Source organism: Dipodomys merriami, unplaced genomic scaffold (genome assembly GCF_024711535.1).
Source record: "Dipodomys merriami isolate MVZ:Mamm:240054 unplaced genomic scaffold, mDipMer1.0.p SCAF_441, whole genome shotgun sequence".
Classification (NCBI taxonomy): domain Eukaryota; kingdom Metazoa; phylum Chordata; class Mammalia; order Rodentia; family Heteromyidae; genus Dipodomys; species Dipodomys merriami.
Window position 1 is genome coordinate 515,298 of NW_027206004.1, and position 16,237 is coordinate 531,534.

General features: G+C 39.6%; 1 pseudogene; it reads left to right on the top strand.

Moving 5' to 3' along the window:
* The first annotated feature begins 242 nt into the window (after positions 1-242).
* LOC138808149 (U6 spliceosomal RNA) lies at positions 243-339 on the top strand (annotated as a pseudogene).
* The last annotated feature ends 15,898 nt before the right edge of the window (positions 340-16,237 follow it).

The window sequence follows — 16,237 nt, forward strand, 5'->3', positions numbered from 1 at the left end:
ATTATTGAAAGTATGATCATATTCCAAATGAAAAAGACTTAAAATTGTCATTGACAAAAAATTTGCAAATGTGAGCATTAAGATGAACAATATATTTTTTTCCACTATTCACAGAATTTTAGGAAAATAAGATCAGTAGCATTGTCAGGAACAATATAGTTTCCTTATTACAAGTAGGCAACCGTGGATATAAGTCTGTATAAAGATTGCATCATTAACTACTTAAATTTAGAAGATACTACATGCTTCAGCAGCATGTATTCCCAAATTACAATACAGAGATTAACATGACAATTGCACAAGAATGATATGAAAATTTGTGAAATATTCTGTATTTTTCATTCTTCAGATGCAAGAAATGAAAAACAGTTATTAAAAAGTTGATTACAAAATAACAAGTGTAACAACACACGTAATTAATATAATTAAATTTAGTTTCACATCAATGTATTAAATCTTCACCTCAGAAAGGCGTTTACATAACATAAACTTTACAAAACTTTTGAAATTAAACAACATTGTCATTTTATCCCAAAGAAAAATAATATTAGGACCTAGGAAAAAAAGGAATCTAAAACTTTCTATATGGAATACAATCTGAAAGGACACATTATACAAACATAGAATACTTTAAAATATTCTTTTTCAGACAATCACCAGAAATACTTTAGTATCTGTACTATTCATTTAAACAGATAAGTTAAAATTATTTCTGAATAAAATTTCACAAACTCTGCAGAAATCATTATACATGTATACAAAAACTCTTGAATACATTTTGACATCCAATGCAGGCAATTCAATTGGAAGAATTCCACGGAATTCATGAATTTTTACAGTAAGAATTGGTGTTGCCAGACGCTGGTGGCTCAAACTATAAAAAGAATTTTGAGGTATTACCAGGTGTAATAGACTCAGACAGTCCTACCACTATAAAGGTCATGAAAAGGTCTCTAAAGAGACTATTCAAGTTAATAAAGGTCAGAGGATTGCCCAAATACTTTTACTCTCATATCTAAACTTGCCTAATCCCACACTGACTCAAAACAGAAAAGGAGGGTTTGGCACCACAGATACTGTAGCCTGGGTTCAGGAAATTACAGATAAAAGGCCTTACAAGGCCGTTAAATCAATGGAAAACAAATGACAGGACACTTAGACACAGGAGCTGACAGATCCTGTATAGCTGGAAAAGATTGTCCTATGGCCTGGCCAGTGCAAGAGACTTCTTCCTTAATTGGATTAGGGAGGGCTTCTAATGTAGCTTAGTCAGCTCAGAGACTCAAATGGGTATGTGAAGGGCAGCAAGGCCACTTCAAACCTTATGTTATCCCCAGCTTGCTCTTTTCTTTATGGGGCAGAGACATCATGCAAGACATGAAAATAAAATAGGACAAATAGACTCCTCATCAAAGGAGCAAAATTTTTCATAGGGGCCACTGATGAACAGCTTTATGCTGACAAAATAATATGGAAAAGTGATGATCCTGTATGGATTAATCAGTGGCCCCTAACTCAAGAAAAGATTCAAGCCATACAGGACTTAGTTCAAGAACAATTGAGTCAAGGGAAGAATAGAAAAGACTACCAGTTCATGGAATACTCCATTTTTTGTAATTAAAAAAGAAGTCAGGAAAATGGAGATTATTACAAGATCTAAGGGCAATTAATGAGGCCATGCATGACATGGGAGCCCTTCAACCATGTCTACCCTCTCCTGTTGCAGTCCCACATGGTAGATACATAATAATAATATACTTACAGGATTGCTTTTATACAATAAAATTACAACCAGAAGATTCCAAGAGATTTGCTTTCAGTGTCCCTTAGGCTAATTTTAAACAACATTATAATAGGTACCAATGGAAAGTGCTACCTCAGGGCATGAAAAACAGCCCTACCTTATGTCAACAATATGTGAAAAGGGCTATAGATCAAATTAGATAAAAATATCCAGGGGCATATATTATTCATTATATGGATGATATACTTATGGCCAATGAAACTAGAGAAAAGACAGAAAAAATATTACAGGATATGGTAGAACAATTAACAAAATTCGGTTTGATAATAGCTCCTGATAAAGTTCAACATGAATGAACTTTAAATTATCTGGGAAAAGTGATTGGACATGATTATATTATGTCTCAAAAGACACAAATTAGAATAGATAAACTAAAAAACATTAAATGATTTCTAAAAATTATTAGGGAATATTAATTGGATTCAGCCTAGTTTAAAAATAACTTCAGGACAATTAGATCCTTTGATGAAAATGTTGGACGGAGACCTTAATCCTAAATCTACCAGGAAAATAACTCCTGCTGCCTTATCCTGTATAAAATTGGTAGAAAAAGCATTGAATACAGCTAAAATACAGCAAATTAATATTGCACAATCATGGTCCTTTATAATTCTGGCTACAAGCTATACTCCCACAGGATGTTTTTGGCAGGATGGGATACTAGAATGGATCCATTATTCCCATAACCCGGGAAAAATAGTTGCTTCATATCCCTTTTTATGTGCAATTTTGATTTTAAAGGCTAGATTAAGAGTTAGAGATTTATTTGGCCAAGAAATACCTAACATTATTATCCCTTATAATAAGAAACAGTTAGATCATTTGATATGATTTGATGATGATTGGAAAATTGCTGTATTAACTTACACAAGTAAAATAAGCTTTCATATGCCCCAACATCCTTTGTTACATTTTTATACTGAAACCCCTGTGATATTTTCAAAGGTTTTGGTTACAGAACCTTTGGGCAGGGCATTATCTATTTTTACAGATGGATCTTCTAGCGGAAAGTCTGTGGTTTATTGCAGTACAAAACCACCATTAATATCTTCTGACCCAACTGTATCTGCCCAACAGATTATTGCAGTTCTGCTAGCCTTTCAAAATTATTCAGAGGAGTTTAACCTTTACACAGATTCCCGCTATGTGGTTTCCTTGTTTCCTGCCATTGAAACAGCCCTAGTTACTGGTCATTCTAAAGTAACAGAGTAATTAATAAAATTACAACAGCTATTACAACAAAGAAGGACAAAGGCATTTGTGGGACACATAAGGGGGCATAGTAATCTCCATGTACCTTTGTCTCAAGGGAACAAGTTAGCAGACTTATTAACTAAGGAAAGTCATGTAATGTCAGCTTTAGAAGAAGCTCAGGAAAGTCATAGACTACACCATCAGAATGCTAATGCCTTAAGAAAGATGTTTCAAGTGTCCTGAGAACAGGCAAGACAAATTGTAAGGGAATATGAGGCATGCCCGGAAGTTTTTCATCCACAAAAAATGGGAGTTAATCTTAGAGGCTTAAAGCCTAGAGTTCTGTGGCAAATGGATGTTACCCATGTAACAAAATTTGGGAAACTCTCCTTTGTCCATGTTACTATAAATACTTATTCTCATGCTATGGTTGCTATAGCCCATTCTGGAGAGGCTGTGAAAGATGTTCTTCAACATTTGGTTAAAGCCTTTGTAGACCTAGGAATTCCTAAGGAAATAAAAATTGACAATGGACCAGCATACACCTCCAATGCTTTTGCTAAATTTTGTGCACAATGGAAAATCGTGCACAAAACAGGGATTCCGTATAATCCACAAGGCCAAGCAAACATAAAACGAGCTCATCAGTCCTTAAAAAGTCAATTGTCAAGAATTAGACAGGGAGGAGAGAAGCAATACTTCCCCCATTACACTTTTAACCATGCTTTACTGGTTCTTAATCATTTCAATGCTGATGAGCAAGGAATAACCCCAATGATGAGACATTCGGGCATGGAAAAAACTACAACTTTTCCTTTACTAAAATGGAAGGATCTACTTACTGGAACCTGGCGTGGGCTAGACATCCTGTTAACATCCGGGCGAGGCTATGCTTATGTTTTCCCACAGAATGCAGAATCCCCCATTTGGGTCCCAAACAGACTCATCAGGCCTTTCTTGGGCCCAAAAAAGAGACAGGAAGAAAATGAAAATACATCAGGAGAGAAAACTGGAGCAGAAGATAAAGACTCTCTCTCTATCACCACCACAGGCTAATTCAACAAAAACCGCAACACCACCTATATGGGGAAAGATCTAGAAGCTGGTTGAAAAGGCCCGGCACATTTTGTTAATGAGTTAAATAAGGATGTTTCTCTAACATTAACAGAGCAACAAATTATTGATCCAAAATTAAAAAAAAATAGAGGCTTTGGAAAAAGTAGTCTTAAAGTTAGGGACTGAAGTCAATAATCTAAAAACCCAGCTGACAACTAGATGTCATCAGGTATTTAAATATATTTGTGTTACCCCATTACCTTATAATGAGAGCTTAGATTGGGAAGTTACCAAAGTGCATTTACAAACAATCTGGAAGGACAATAGCTTAATTCATGAGATAGGACAGCTACAGGAAGACATCTCAGCCCTTAGTCAAGCTCATTTGGAAAGCGTGGGGATAAATTCTTTGGCAGCAGACTTACAGAGAGTGTTAAAAAGTCTTAATCCTTTAGATTGGTGGCACTACTTGGTTACATTTGGAGTCATAATACTAATTGTTATATGTATTCTTGTTGTCTTTCCAGTTCTCTTCAAACTAGTCTTCTGCTCCATCTTCTCTATATGAGAAGAAATTTCTCTGGCACATCTAATACATAAAAAAGGGTCAAATGTCATGCCTTCTCCGGTGGAGTCTGCTTAGCATGGAACACCTGCATTCAGACCTGAGAATGGGGCTTCACAGAAGCCTATCTCTGAGAATGTGACTTCACCGAAGTCTACCTCAGAGAATGGGGCTTCAAAGAGGCCTATCTCTGAGAATGGGACTTCACCGAAATCTACCTCAGAGAATGGGGCTTCAAAGAGGCCTATCTCTGAGAATGGGACTTCACCGAAATCTACCTCAGAGAATGGGGCTTCAAAGAGGCCTATCTCTGAGAATGGGACTTCACTGAATTCTACCTCAGAGAATGGGGCTTCAAAGAGGCCTACCTCCTGGAAAGGCTGGCAAGCCCCTGGGAAATATGTGTTTCTGTTCCTGTTTTCTTTTCTTCACTGTATAGGAGTGCCTATTAGTCTTTTACTGTTCCTGCTGCTTGTTCTACTTACTTATGCTCAATGTTCCCTTATTCAAGGCTCTTTCTTAAAAGTGTTGATGACTCCAACATCTGATGAGTGTCCTGAGATCATAACTCACCAGAGTTAAGTGCTACCGTAAAAGCCCCTCTTATGGAAGCTATCAGACAAGTCATAAGTAAATATAAAAGTATTGGGGGTTTCATGACATCACTTCAGCAGAAGGAATTGTTTGTAAGAGATTTACAGGAAGCTGTAGGCATGGCTAGAGCAGAAAGAGTGTATGGCTACTGGAGACTTCCCTTTAATCCTAAAGCATATACAATAGACTCATATAGATATCCTGTAGATAAGAAAGATGTAGAGGGATATTTAGACCAAAAGCTAAATAAGATTCTTAAAAAGTTGGTAGATGGAAGGTGGCAATGGCTTATCAGAGGAAAATGGTGGGATCCTCCATTATCTAGAGGACCCCAAAGACTTCCCCCAGATCCATAGCCTTTTACAGGTGTGTATGATAAGGATGGCAACCGTTGGGAAAACTACCTCGAAGAAAGAACTTCCTATTACTCTCTTTCATTTACTGAGAGACTTGCTAGATCTAGGTCTCTCTCCTTGGTACTTACTATCAAAGAAGGAACAAGAAAGATCTTATGAGACAGTTAAGGCCTCTATGGAGAAGAGTAAACGATTATGTGAAAGGGTTACAGAAAAGACACTATGAGCTTAAATTTGATATATGGCCAGATTTAACCAAGTATACTAAATATGATTTTGGCCACAAATTGGGGACCCTCTAAAGAATGGCAAAGAAGTACAATTGCTTAAAAAAGATTTGAAACATATAAAGTACAAAACTAAACAAAAGTAACTATAAAGTACTAGACTTCATGCCTTTCTGTCTAGCACCTTGCCCATGTGCTCTGGTTAATGGTTAATAGGTAATAAACATCAATACCAATTGTATTTCTTAAAAATAGAGGTAAAGCCGAAAACAAGTGCCTATTGTCATAGCTCGTCATCCAAAAAACAAGATCAGGCGACCAGCTGGTGAACATCCAAAAATGAAGCCTTGCAGCAAGATTGTGGAACTTTTTGCCCTTTCTCATGGAGACTTTTGCTATAAAAGCGTGTTATCCTCTGCAATAAATCACACTCAGCATTCACTCCTCTTCTGTGTGAGTTGTCTGTTTGCCATCTCCCCACCTGTTCCAGTTCCTCCACTAGGTGTCCTCCATCGTCCCAACAGAGCCAGTCAGCGGCAGAGGTCCATTGTATCTTTGTTATCTCAATTCTCAGCAGCAAGAGGCCTTTAGTTTGGGCATTGGTATCTGTATCATGATGAAGTAAGAAAGAAGCCACTCTGGTATTATTCTGCATATATACACTGTGCAGGGTTGTACAGCCATCTACAGTTATTGCATTTGCCACTTGAGCCACCAACTCATGGACAATGTCTAAGTGTCCACTGCAGGCTTCCTGATGAAGAGGGGTATACTCATCATCATCCCTAGTATTCACATGAGTGGCCTTTTTGGAAAGTAGTCTCCGCATTGTAGTAAGCTGAATATTTTCAGCAGCCCAATGAAGAAATTTACTTGGATCCTTCTCCAATTTTTGTCTTGCAATTGATACCATTCCTTATTTTTTCATCTTGTTCCTCATCTTCCTAAGAATTGCCTAACCAGAGACTTTGAGTGCCAGTGGGAATGAAGTTTCCATGTATTTCCCTTTTCCCTAATAGTTCACATAGGTTGAATTGGTCAGAAAAATCTAGTGAATTTTCTGCATATCTGATTTATATCCTTTTTCCAATTTTACTATTCGAAATTATTCTAACTGGAGAGTAGGGAATTGATGGAGAACAGAGGAAAGATGTTCCTCCGTATTCAAAGGTACAGACTGAAAATGAGGACCAGTGATGTCTTCAAGTGCAGCTTATTCTAGGAATGAGAAAATATGAAATAATGCCCTCTATATAAATGGTTTGGGAAATGGCAGAGCAAAAAGTGAAATGATGCAACCAAAAATATAAAAGCAAAATAAATTAGGATAATTATGGAGCAATCATATTATCTATGAGAACCATGAAATAGAGAAAGGAAGAGAGATACAGATGTGCAATGACCTAGCTAGCCACTAAATTAATGCCTCTGATCAATTGATAGAGCAAACAAAATTTTATTTTTTAAAAAAGATGGAAATAGAATTTATATATTTACTTGGAATTAGTAAATACATTTTACTAGCCTACATAAAGAGACATAGCTTTGACCAAATTACAGACAAGAATCGAAATCCTTGGTAATTTAGTAAATCCTTGGTAATTCTAGAAAAATTTGACTGAAATCAGTTGAATCACACTTTTCCTGCACAATGAAGAAATAGGTCCAAGCTAGTAAAGCAGCTAGAGAAGGCAGGAAGATTTTATCTGTGACAAAACTTTGTGGAAAATGGTATTGAGGATTTCTCACTGGTGATCCACTTGCACTGGAAGCATGATTCTGAACTATTGCTTGCTGATTCTGAACTATTGCTTTGATCATTATATTCTCCAAGAAGAAAAAATGATAATTGATAGTTTAGGACTACTAATACATTTTGACCTTCTCACTAAGCACCTTCATTCATCAAAATCATATGAAGAAAATAGACAGGCCTACTTTTTTAGATGAAAACAAGTGTCTTTTAAAAAACAAAGAATTTATGTAGTCATGCATAGGACTGCTATTTTACCAATGCCTCATACAGTTTTTATAATGTTGGGTAACAATAAATAATGGATCTATTAGAAGGCTCTTAAAGCTCATATGTTCAATAGTGAGTTCTCTTACACTGTATCATGGTATTTTTTGTTTATGGTCTTAAGAAATTTACATAACTAACATGAATTTCTGACAGGACAGTATCATCACTGTACATCTTTCTTCTATACTCTCAGTTTTACATTACTATCTAAGTATGTGCATTAGATAGTTATAGAGAAAAAAGTAGAAGCCACACTAGTGGCTCATGTCATTAATACGAGTTAATCAGAAAGATGAAATCTGAGTATTGTGTTTGAAAGCAGACCAAGAAAAAAAAGTTCATTAGATTCTGATTTGAAAGTAACCAGCAAAAACTAGAAATGGAGCTGTGTTACAAGCAATAAAATGCTAGCCTTGAGAAAACTGAAATAAAATATAAATTCTGGAAAAAGCTGTGTGTACAGTAGGAAATGACCTGCTGTGTTAGGAGCCATTCCAGATGTGTAGAGGCTCTGAGTTTTGTCTACAGTTGTTCTGATAACAATAGTGCCATCTTCTCGGTGGTTGGAATATTCATGTGCTCAAGGACTCCCTGAGGCCTTGGGCTACCCGTTGGTGTGTGTGTGTGTGCGTGTGTGTGTGTGTGTGTGTGTGTGTGTGTGTGTGTGTGTGTGTGTGTGTTTCCCTCATTTTCCCTTGTCCACTTTGTGAGTGCCTGTCTGCCTATTCCTAATCTCGGATAGTGCCCCTTTTCCATTGCATACTTGCCTTTAGCCTCGATCAGGATCTGTAATGAGTGTTAAATTGTCAGAGACCTGAAAATTCCACTTTTCCTTTGGAGCCCAAATTCGGATGTCCATATCTTTGTACACCTCCAGAGGATTCTGGGTCAGCAGGGCCAGCTGGCATATGTTCTCCCCTGCCTCTGGGGGGGCAGGGTCAGTCATGCGATGTCCTGTCATTTTCCTCAGCTGAGCCTCTGCCTGCACGTCCCACTCTCAGCAGTCTGGCAGTGGAGTGGGGGAAGGGTGGTTGCCAGTGGCTCTGACCAACTCGAGCTTGATAGCTGACTGAAGGCTAACCCAGAAAGGATGATCAGGGTTTACATGGGAGGTGAGGCCAAGGTGGCTTGGAAGTATTGGTCGATGTCTAGGAAATGTCAACATATCTTTTCACAGGTAAGTCTATCTTCCAACCCTAGCAGGGCCTCTAGACAATTCCAAATGTCAGAATACAGAGGCACAGACTTTGAGCTCCAGGGCCAGAGAACTAGGGGATGAGAGACTGGTATGGCCAGTGCCTCAATGTTCTGGGGCATTATCCTTGAACTGGCTATGTCCCCCTTGTGTAAGTTCTTAACCCAGTGCTAGCCACACACCGGCCACTTGTGCTGTGGAAGTGGTAGGAGCAGAGGTGAGATCTAGGATGACCAAAATCGGGATTTATTGCCTGAATGGGGTGTAGGGTGTCTTTAAAAAAATCTTACAGCTGGAACTCAGAGCTTGGCACTGTCCCTGCGCTTCCTTTGTTCAAAGCTAACACTCTAACACTTGAACCACAGCTCACCTTTCATCTTTTTTAGTAGCTGAGTAGACAGAAGAGTCTCACATACTTTCCTGCCTTGGCTGGCTTCAAGTTGCTGCCCTAAGAGCTCAACCACTTGAGTAGTTAGGATTTCTGGTATGAGCCACTGGCAACTTCTAAGGATGTGTGTGTGTGTGTGTGTGTGTGTGTGTGTTTGTGTGTGTGTGTGTGTGTGTGTGTGTGTGTGTGTGTTTGTGTGTGTGTGTGTGTGTGTGTGTGTGTGTGTCTGTGTGTATGTGTCTGTGTGTGTTTACCAGGGCTTAAACTCAGAGCTTAGGTGGTATCCTAGGTATCTTTAACTTGTTTGCACAAGGTTGGTGCTCTACTACATGAACTACAGTAGCTCCACTTCCCATCTTTTTCATGATTCTTTGGAGATAAGAGTTTGCCCAGGCTAGCTTTGAATCTTGATTGATCCATAGGTCTCAGCCTTGAGTAGCTAGGATTATAGGCATGAGACACTGGCATCCAGCTGCATGGATGTCTTTTCCCAATCTCTTCTGTTCTAACAGCTGTCTACTTGCCCTGGCCTAGATCTCTGACCTCCACATCAGCTTCCACCAGCCTCTGACTGTGTGAAGAACATATAACTCAAACCTAATCCCATTCTTTTTCCTCAGGGGAGGAGGTTATGTTTCATCTGAAGCCTGGGGTAAGAGGGGTAGCTGTAGATGGGTGCTCAGCTGGGAGAGAGGTAGTATGTTTTAGCCAAGAAAGGAAGTGTGCCCAGATACTAATAGCTCATGCTCTCATACTCCTAGCTCTTCAGGAGTCTGAGACCTGAGGAGTGCCATTCAGAGGCAGCCTAGATAGAAAAGTCTGTGAGACTCTCTTCTGCAAATAACCACCCAAAACCTGGAAGAAAATTTGTGGCTTAAGTGGTAGAGTGCTAGTCCTGAATGAAAAAAGTGAGGGACAGAGCCCAGGCCCTGAGGTCAAACCCTAGTACCAAGGTGCTTATGTGTGCACACACAGACACACACAGACACACAGACACGCAGACACACATTCACACACACACACACACACACAAACACACACACACACACACACACACACACACACACCACATACACAGGAAGGTGGTAATGATGAGCTGAGCTAGAACTGGGGGCAGTCGTGAGGCATTGTCACAGTAAACTCTACAGGCATATCAAATGGTTTCTCCCTAAATCCTTCTTGGGCTGAGGGGTCTGGGCCATAGCAGTAAGTTCCATGGAACCTGTCCCTCCATCTGTGCACTGGGCCACAGGACCAAATGGATGCTCATTTGTAGTCGGCCCACGATTGCAGACTTTCATGTGCCCCTGAGCACTGGTGAGGAAAGGAGGCCTCTGAGCCCTGGGACTCCAGGGACAGCGACTGCTACAAGCATCAGCCAGCCGGCTGTGGATTCCTGAGACTACAAGTCTTTCATGAGCCCAACTCAACACCTGCCCAAGGTGTGCCTGACAAATTCACACTCTTGTGATACCCGCATGAGTGGGCATTACCTGGTGTGACATCTTGCAGCTTATACCCCTCCTGGCTCAGAACTGTGGTCTGAGACTTCAATTTACTGTTCAGATCCACATTACATCCATGACAGATGCCATTCTGATTATCTCCATGTCCCAAGGCTCCACCCTTCTCTGGTACTGTGTCTTGCTTTGTAGGGAATGGCCTCCAAACAGGCTGCTCTCAAGACTTGTAGGGCACCTAGAATTGGGAGACCCTTAGGGGCCCACTGGAAAGTGGGCCTAGAGCCACAGAGAGAGGTACAAGCAGGCCAGGGGTTGGTCATGGGGCTTGAACTCTGGGCCTGGGCACTGTCCCCAAACTCTTCAGCTTACCACTTGAGCTACAGAGCCACTTCCGGTTTTATGGAGGTTCCTTGGAGATCAGAGTCTCCCGGACTTTCCTGCTTGGGCTGGCTTTGAACCGTGGTCCTCACATCTCAGAATTCTGAGGACTAGGAGGACAGGTGTGAGCCACCAGTGTCCAGCTGATATGGCCTTTCACCAAAGTGGGCTAGGAGCTCCTGAAAGCTTTTCTTTATTTTTCTGTGCCAGTACTGGGGCTTGAACGCAGGGTCTGGGCACTGGTCTCTTAACTTTTTCACTCAAGGTTAGCACTTTACCACTTGAGCCACAGCTCCATTTCTGGCTTTTGGTAGTTCATCGGCAAGAAGAGTCTCACTAACTTTCCTCCCCTGAGCTGGCTTGACACAAGATATCTATTTCAGTCTCCTGAGTAGCTAAGATTTACAGGGGTTGAGCCACTGGTGGCATTGGTCTAGAAGCTTTTCTTAAGCAAGCATTATTCCCTGCATTTGCCCTGAATCCAAGGTGCAAAGGAGGTCTGAGTGTCAGGAGCTGTTAAAAATAAGCTCCCAGCCACAGGAAATGGATGGGGTCCCTGTTAAAATCTGAGCTAATCTTCACTCCGGGCCCCATTCTGGGACCCCACCCTCTGCCCTACCTGTGACTCAGTCTTGAATGTCCTGCCATACTTGCCTGAAGCCATAGAACCTTCATTCCACCCATACCATCTGCTCTACACCACACCTCAGGACCTTTGCCCATGCTGTACCTTCTTCCTGAGGCCCTCTGTCCTGAATCCACACATTAGAACTCCTGTGGAATTATGGCACTGCTTATATCACCTCCTGGAGCAAGTCTTTCCTTCCCTTCTCCCTCTTTTTATTTTTAGTATTGAGTTGCTAGAGATGGAACTTGTGCAGGCTGACTGGCAAATGCTCTATCTTGTGTGTGTGTGTGTGTGTGTGTGTGTGTGTGTGTGTGTGTGCATGTGCATGCTTGTGGGGTTTGATTTCATGGCCTGGATGGTATCTGATCCCTGAGCTTTTTTTTGGGGGGGGGTCCAGTTGTGGGGCCTGAACTCTAGGCCTGGGTGCTGTCCCTCAGCTCTTCAGCTCATGGCTAGCACTCTACCATTTGAGTCACAGCGCCACTTCCGGCTTTTTTTCTTTTTTCTTATGTGGTGCTGAGGAATCGAACCCAGGGCCTCAGGCATGCAAGGCAAGAGCTCTACCACTGAGCCACCTTCCCAGTCCCTGATCCCTGAGCTTTTGTGCTCAAGGCTAGCACTCTAGTACTTAAACCACAGCTCTACTTCTGGCTTTTTGTGTGTTTAATTAGAGAAAAGTGTCTCATATATACTTTCCTGCTTGCAATTGGGATCCTCAGATCTCAGCCTCCTGAGTAGCTTACAGAGGTTAACCACCATCACCTACCCTCTACCCTACCTCTTACCTATAAACTCGGCCCTCCTCTGATTCCCAGAAGAATACGTCTCATCAGGCTCACTTTTTTTTTTTTTTTTTTGCCAATCTTGGGGCTTGAACTCAAGTTCTGGGCATGTTCCTGAGCTTCTTTTGCTCAAGGCTAGCACTCTATCACTTAAGTCACAGTGTCACTTTTGGCTTTTTCTTTTTCTGTGGTACAGAGGAATTGAACCTAGTCATGGAAGGGTGCTAATTAAAGTTATATAAAACATGAATTATAATATGAATGAAATTCATGGTTCCATTACTTGTTCTAAGAAAACAATTATGCCTTTTGTTTACAATTATATTTCTTTGAGGATGTGTAACATTCATATATTTCACTGTTAAAATTGATAAGTTACATTATATCAAGTTGATTCAAACTTGTATTTGAAAATTGCACACTTAACACAAATATACTTCCACTTTCTTCTAACACATAATTAAAATAACAATATAGCAAAGCTTGGTGTTAGCTGTTCGTGTGTAGAATCCTAGAAACTCAGCAGGTTAAGACCTGAATATTTTAGTTCAATGTCAGTGCAAACAGACAAAAATGTGAAAAAAATATGTCCAATTATCCAACAAGAAGCAGAATGTGAGAATGTGGCTCAAGGAATAGAGTGTCATCATCCATGAGCAAAAAATATGAAGGAGACCATTAAACATTGAGTTCAAGCCCTAAAAATGGCACGTACACACAAGACAACAACAAAAAAGTAGTATGAGCATCAATAATGAAGACAAAATAGGAAAGATCATGAGAAATGTGCAAACATCTTGCAGACAGAAATCATTTGACAGAATTTTGATTCATGAGAGGGAAAAGTCACAGTATGATTTATACAATCTCATTGTAGTCATTTGTGTTGAAACTTGGCTATTGGGTAACATGTGAAAGAGCAGACTGGACTACCTGACAGTGCAGACATTGCCTGTGACTATGCACTATCCCACTCTGCAAAAATCTAAAATAGTGCTTGTTAATTTTTTTTTAAAAAAACCTCGTTAGCAACTGGTCCACACAGACTGGGGTCCTTATTTTGAGGCTTCAGACCAGTGCTTTTGTTTATAAACACTCCTATTTTATCCCTCTTCCTTTGTGCAGCTATACCTTACTTAGCTGGCACCAAGCCAAGGCTTTGAACTAGACCCCCTGCCTAAATCCCTCCGTTTTGTCAGCTACAGCTCATTTCACATGCTATCAATATTTTAGCATTGTCTTCCTATTCTCCACAAGAAAACACTTATATTCATGTAAACAGATTACAAATAACCTAGGTAGATAAGGGAGTAAGGGTTTAGCATTGGCTGAGGCTCTCATCTGTAGGTTTGCTTTCTAATAAATCTGTGCTACACTATCTCTTTTTTCTTCATGGCTATTGAGTCTGACAAATGATTGATTTGGTTTGATGTAATCTCATTTATCCAAAATTACTTTGCAAGTTTTGACCTGTGACAAGGGGCCCTCGTGTTTCCCCTAACCTTTCCTGTAATATTCTCAAGTTATCCGGACTTACATTGAGGTCTTCGATCCATTTGGGATCAATTCTGGTGCAGGGGAATATATAAGGATCTAACTAAAGTTTTCTGTGTACAGACGATTCTTTCAGCACAATTTTTTTGGGGGTCTAGTCGTGGGGCCTGAACTCTGGACTTGGGCGCTATCCCTCAGCTCTTCAGATCAAGGCTAGCGCTCTACCACTTGAGCCACAGCCCCACTTCTGGCTTTTTTCTTTTTGCTTATGTGGTGCTGAAGAATCGAACCCAGGGCCTCAGGCATGCAAGGCAAGCGCTCTACCACTGAGCTACATTCCCAGCCCCTCAGCACAATTTTTTGAAGAGGCTGTCTTTGTTCCATCCTGGGTTTCTGACTTACTTATCAAAGATTATGTGCCTATAGGAGTGGCTTCATTTCTGGGCCTTCAATTCTGTTGTATTGATGAAATTCTGTGCTTCCTTTGGAAAGATGGCATTACCCATTCCTAAGGAAATGGAAAGACTGGAAAACGATATTAAGTGAAATAAGCCAGATCCAATTAAATACATGCTGCAAAGTTTTCCTCATTTGAAATAACTAAACTATGTGCATAAATCTACAAGTTAATCCAATAGATAGTATACAACAAATAATTCCTCTTGGACATGATTAACTAACTGCACTCTAAGCATTCACATGGCAAGGAGATGGGAAGCTATTCTTAGGAGTGGATCACAATGGCTCAATATGTATGTGCATGTGACCATATAAAATGTTGATTATTGCAATGAACTTTAATAATCAATCATACATGTGAAGAACATATATCTGCATATAATTTTAAAAGATGTCATAGAAACAACCGACTTCTTTATAAATTCAACAGCAACATTCTAAGTTTAGAAGATAAAATTGAGGAAAGTTTTCAACACAAACTAAAATACACAGTGGAAAAGGTGGGAGAGAAAAGATAAGATGAAAAGTAGAATACTATTCAAAAATTCATAAACAATTTCTAAACTTTACAAGAGAGCTGGGGTACAGTTCAGTTGTAGAAACAGACTAATATCTACAAAGCCATGGGTTAAATCTCCAAGAAGGCCTAATAATAATTTCATAAGTAGTAGTAATACAATAGTTACTTGAAATAAATACTTTCATAATAGAGAGGCCTGAATCCTCAAAAACTAAACAAAATATTTTCAATTCTTGTACCCATTGACATAAAACTAAGAATGAAATGGAAATATTTTCCTTTTCTGTCCTTTCCTTTCCTTTTCTGTTTTCTTCTTTTTCTTTTTTTCCTTTGGAACTACTGGTGCTTGAAGTTGCTAAGACTTTAACCACATTAGATTATTTTTCTGGCCAAGCCTCTCGTGAGCAATGATCTATTCCCTATGACTTCCACAAACGTGAGATAACAGGGAAATTACACTATATCTAACTTACTTTGGTTTTGTAATTTCTCACTATTTTTTGTCAAAACTGGCCCTGATATGTCTTCTAAATCTCTTCCTTCTAATTAGCAGGGTATATTTCAGCTCAAGCTTGGACTCAGACTATTTTTCAATGTAAACATTCCATATTGACTTCTGTTTTCTAGTTATCATTAAACTCTATTGAGGTTAGTATGGATCTTTATGAAGTTATAAGAAGAACACAGAAATATCCCTGGAATAATTTTCCTGGTTTCTTTAAATATTTATAGCATGACATCACAAGTAGGACATTAATATTTCACAAGTACTTTATGCAGACTTCATTAGTTTTAATTATTTTGCACACATATTAAGTCTAACATAATTTTATCAACTCTATATGAATATACCATATTTACAGACACATTTCTTTACCAAAAATGAGTCTGTCTCATGCTTCCTTTTTATAATTAAACCCACTACTTCTCTTTGTCCCATCCCAAACCTGTTTCATCCTGGTAACACATTTTTTTTTCTCTGACTTCTAGATCATGCAATGTTTGCCTTGCATGTGTGAAGCCCTGGGTTTGATTCCTCAGTACTACATAAACAAAATAATCTGTAATTGGCACTATGACAAGTCATAGAGTGCTAGCATGAGGAAAAGAA